Genomic DNA, 5,000 nt, shown 5'->3' on the forward strand with positions numbered 1-5,000 from the left:
CAAGAAGGCCCTGCCTGTCTTAAGAGGCGACTAATGGATAGGAGTCGAGAGGTTGAGAGTGTGTGCGTGTGCGTGTGCGTGTGCGTGTGCGTGGGTGCGTGTGTGTGTGTGTGCGTATGTGCGTGCGTGTGTGTGTGGGTGTGTGTGTGAGTGTGTGTGTCCGTTCGGCACACAGAGATAAGAACTCGACTGTGGCAAGTAGTCCCTGCCTGTTGTAAGAGGAGAATAATGGGTAGGAGTCGAGTGGTGAAGAGTGTATGTGTGTGTGTGTGCGTGCGTGTTTAAGTGTGTGTGTATGTGAGTGTGTGAGTGTGTGTGAGTGTGTGTGTGTGCGGTCGGCTCGCAGAGATAAGAACACAGCCGTGGCAAGAAGGCCCTGCCTGTCGTAAGAGGCGAGTAATAAGTAGGATTCGAGAGGTGAAGAGTGTATGTGTGTGTGTGCGAGTGTGTGTGTGTGTGTGTGCGTGTGTGAGTATGTGTGTGTGTTAGTTCGGCTTGCAGAAATAAGAACACGACCGAGGCAAGAAGGCCCTGCCTATCGTAAGATGCGACTAATAGGTAGGAGTCGAGAGGTGAAGAGTAAATGTGTGTGTGCGTGTGTGTGTGCGTGTGTGAGTAGGTGTGTGTGTCCGTTCGGCTTGCAGTGATAAGAACACGGCCAAGGCAAGAAGGCCCTGCCTGTCGTAAGAGGCGACTCATAGGTAGGAGTCGAGAGGTGAAGAATGTATGTGTGTGTGCGTGTGTGCGTGTTTGTGTGTGTGTGAGTGTATGTGTGTGTGCGTGTGTGCGTGCGTGTGTGTGTGTGTTTGTGAGTGTGTGTGCGTATGTGTGTGTGTCCCTTCGGCTCGCAGAGATAAGTAAACAGCCGTGGCAAGAAGGCGATGCAAATCGTACGGGGCGACTAATGGGTAGGAGTCGAGAGGTGAAGAGTGGGCGACTAATAAGTAGGAGGGAGTGGTGAAAAGTGTATGTGCGTGTGTGCGTGTGTGCGTGTGTGTGTGCGTGTGAGCGTGCGTGTGTGTGTGAGTGTGTGTGTATGTCCGATCGGCTCGCAGAGATAAGAACATGGCCGTGGCAAGAAGGCCCTGCCTGTCGTAAAGGGCGGCTAATGGGTAGGAGTCGAGAGGTGAAGAGTGTATGTGTGTGTGTACGTGTGTGCGTGTGTGTGTGCGTGTGTGAGTATGTGTGTGTGTCCGTTCGGCTTGCAGAGATAAGAATACGTCCGTGGCAAGAAGTCCCTGAATGTCGTAAGAGGCGACTAATGGGTAGGAGTCAAGAGGTTAAGAGTGTATGTGTGTGTGTGTGTGAGTATGTGTGTGTGTCCGTTCGGCTTGCAGAGATAAGAACACGGCCGAGGCAAGAAGACCCTGCCTGTCGTAATAGGAGAATAGTAGGTAGGAGTCGAGAGGTGAAGAGTGTATGTGTGTGTGTGCGTGTGTGCGTGTGTGTGTGCGTGTGTGTGTGCGTGTGTGAGTATGTGTGTGTGTTAGTTTGGCTTGCAGAGATGAGAACACGACCGCGGCAAGAAGGCCCTGCTTATCGTAAGAGGCGACTAAAAGGTAGGAGTCGAGAGGTGAAGAGTGTATGTGTGTGTGCGTGTGTGCGTGTGTGTGTGTTTGTGCGTGTGTGAGTGTGTGTGTATGAGTGTGTGTGTCCGTTCGGCTTGCAGAGATATAAATATGGCCGGGGCAAGAAGGCCCTGCCTCTCGTAAGAGGCGACCAAAAGGGAGGAGTCGAGAGGTGAATAGTGTATGTGTGTGTGTGTGACTGTGTGTTTTTGTCCGCTCGGCTCGCAGAGATAAGATTACGGCCGTGGCAAGAAGGCCCTACCTGTCTTAAGAGGCGGCTAATGGATAGGTGTCGAGAGGTAGAGAGTGTGTGCGTGTGCGTGTACGTGTGCGTGGGTGCGTGTGTGTGTATGTGTGTGTGCGAGTGTGTGTGTGTGTGTGTCCGTTTGGCTCGCAGAGATAAGAACACGTCCGTAGCAAGAAGGCCCTGCCTATCGTAAGAGGCGACTAATAGGTAGGAGTCGAGAGGTGAAGAATGTATGTGTGTGTGTGCGTGTTTGTGTGTGTGTGAGTGTATGTGTGTGTGCGTGTGTGTGTGCGTGTGTGTGTGCGTGTGTGAGTATGTGTGTGTGTTAGTTTGGCTTGCAGAGATGAGAACACGACCGCGGCAAGAAGGCCCTGCTTATCGTAAGAGGCGACTAAAAGGTAGGAGTCGAGAGGTGAAGAGTGTATGTGTGTGTGCGTGTGTGCGTGTGTGTGTGTTTGTGCGTGTGTGAGTGTGTGTGTATGAGTGTGTGTGTCCGTTCGGCTTGCAGAGATATAAATATGGCCGGGGCAAGAAGGCCCTGCCTCTCGTAAGAGGCGACCAAAAGGGAGGAGTCGAGAGGTGAATAGTGTATGTGTGTGTGTGTGACTGTGTGTTTTTGTCCGCTCGGCTCGCAGAGATAAGATTACGGCCGTGGCAAGAAGGCCCTACCTGTCTTAAGAGGCGGCTAATGGATAGGTGTCGAGAGGTAGAGAGTGTGTGCGTGTGCGTGTACGTGTGCGTGGGTGCGTGTGTGTGTATGTGTGTGTGCGAGTGTGTGTGTGTGTGTGTCCGTTTGGCTCGCAGAGATAAGAACACGTCCGTAGCAAGAAGGCCCTGCCTATCGTAAGAGGCGACTAATAGGTAGGAGTCGAGAGGTGAAGAATGTATGTGTGTGTGTGCGTGTTTGTGTGTGTGTGAGTGTATGTGTGTGTGCGTGTGTGCGTGTGTGTGTGCGTGTGTGAGTATGTGTGTGTGTTAGTTCGGCTTGCAGAAATAAGAACACGACTGAGGCAAGAAGGCCCTGCCTATCGTTAGAGGCGACTAATAGGTAGGAATCGAGAGGTGAAGAGTGTATGTTTGTGTGCGCGTGTGCGTGTGTGTGTGCGTGTGTGAGTATGTGTGTGTGTCCGTTCGGCTTGCAGTGATAAGAACACGGCCAAGGCAAGAAGGCCCTGCCTATCGTAAGAGGCGACTAATAGGTAGGAGTCGAGAGGTGAAGAATGTATGTGTGTGTGTGCGTGTTTGTGTGTGTGTGAGTGTATGTGTGTGTGCGTGTGTGCGTGTGTGTGTGCGTGTGTGCGTTCGGCTTGCAGAGATAAGAACACGACCGTGGCAAGAAGTCCCTGCCTTTCGAAAGAGAAGAATAATGGGTAGGAGTCGAAAGGTGAAGAGTGTATGTGTGTGTGCGCGTGTGTGCGTGCGTGTGTGTGTGTGTTCTTGTATGTGTGTGTGTGTGAGTGTGTGTGTGTCCGGTCGGCTCGCAGAGATAAGAACATGGCCGTGGCAGGAAGGCCCTGCCTGTCGTAAGAGGCGACTAATGGGTAGGAGTCGAGAGGTGAAGAGTGTATGTGTGTGTGTGCGTGTGTGTGTGCGTGTGTGCGTGTGTGTGTGCGTGTGTGAGTGTGTGTGTATGTGTGTGTGTCCGTCTGGCTTGCAGAGGTAAGAATACGGCCAAGGCAAGAAGACCCTACCAGTTGTAAGGGGCGACTAATAGGTAGGAGTCGAGAGGTGAAGAGTGTATGTGTGTGTGTGTGTGTGTGTGAGTATGTGTGTGTCCGTTCGGCTTGCAGAGATAAGAACACGGCCGAGGCAAGAAGACTCTGCCTGTCGTAATAGGAGAATATTGGGTAGGAGTCGAGAGGTGAAGAGTGTATGTGTGTGTGTGCGTGTGTGCGTACGTGTGTGAGTGTGTGTGTGAATGTGTGTGTGTGTGTCAGTGTGTGTGTGTCTGTTCAGCTCGCAGAGATTAGAATACGGCCGAGGCAATAAGTCCATGCCTGTCGTAAGATGCGACTAATGGGTAGGAGTCGAGAGGTGAAGAGTGTATTTGTGTGTGTGTGTGCGTGTGTGCGTGTGTGTGTGCGTGGGTGCGTGTGTGCGTGTGTGTGTGAGTGTGTGTGTGTATGTGTGTGTCCGTTCGGCTTGCAGAGATAAGAATACGTCCGTGGCAAGAAGTCCCTGAATGTGGTAAGAGGCGACTAATGGGTAGGAGTCGAGAGGTTAAGAGTGCATGTGTGTGTGTGTGTGTGTGAGTGTGTGTGTGTGTGTGCGTGGGTGCGTGTGTGCGTGTGTGTGTGAGTGTGTGTGTGTATGTGTGTGTCCGTTCGGCTTGCAGAGATAAAAACACGGCCGAGGCAAGAAGACCCTGCCTGTCGTGAGAGACGACTAATAGGTAGGAGTCGAGAGGTGAAGAATGTATGTGTGTGTGCGTATTTGCGTGTTTGTGTGTGTGAGTGTATGTGTGTGTGTGCGTGTGTGCGTGTGTGTGTGAGTGTGTGTGTATGTGTGTGTCCGTTCGGCTTGCAGAGATAAGAACACGGCCGTGGCAAAAAGTCCCTGCCTGTCGTAAGAGGAGAATAATGGGTAGGAGTCGAGAGGTGAAGAGTGTGTGCGTGTGCGTGTGCGTGTGCGTGTGTGTGTGCGTGTGTGTGTGTGTCCGTTCGGCTTGCAGAGATAAGAACACGGCCGTGGCAAGAAGTCCCTGCCTGTCGTAAGAGGAGAATAATGGGTAGGAGTCGAGAGGTGAAGAGTGTATGTGTGTGTGTGTGCGTGTGTGCGTACGTGTGTGAGTGTGTGTGTGAATGTGTGTGTGTGTCAGTCTGTGTGTCCCGTCGGCTCGCAGAGATAATAACACGGCCGTGGCAAGAAGTCACTGCCTGTCGTAATAGGAGAATAATGGGTAGGAGTCGAGAGGTGAAGAGTGTATGTGTCTTTGTGTGTGTGCGTGTGTTTTTGCGTGTGTAAGTATGTGTGTGTATTTGTGTGTGTGTGTGTCCGTTTGGCTTGCAGAGATAAGAATACGGCCGAGGCAAGAAGGCCCTGCCTGTCGTAAGAGGCGACTAATGGGTAGGAGTCGAGAGGTGGAGAGTGTGTGTGTATGCGTGTGTGTGTGTGTCCGTTCGGCTTGCAGAGATAAGAACACGGCCGTGGCAAGAAGTCCCTGCCTGTCGTAATAGGAGAATAAT

The sequence above is a fragment of the Diabrotica undecimpunctata genome, unplaced genomic scaffold (genome assembly GCF_040954645.1).
Source record: "Diabrotica undecimpunctata isolate CICGRU unplaced genomic scaffold, icDiaUnde3 ctg00000568.1, whole genome shotgun sequence".
Taxonomy (NCBI): Eukaryota; Metazoa; Arthropoda; class Insecta; order Coleoptera; family Chrysomelidae; genus Diabrotica; species Diabrotica undecimpunctata.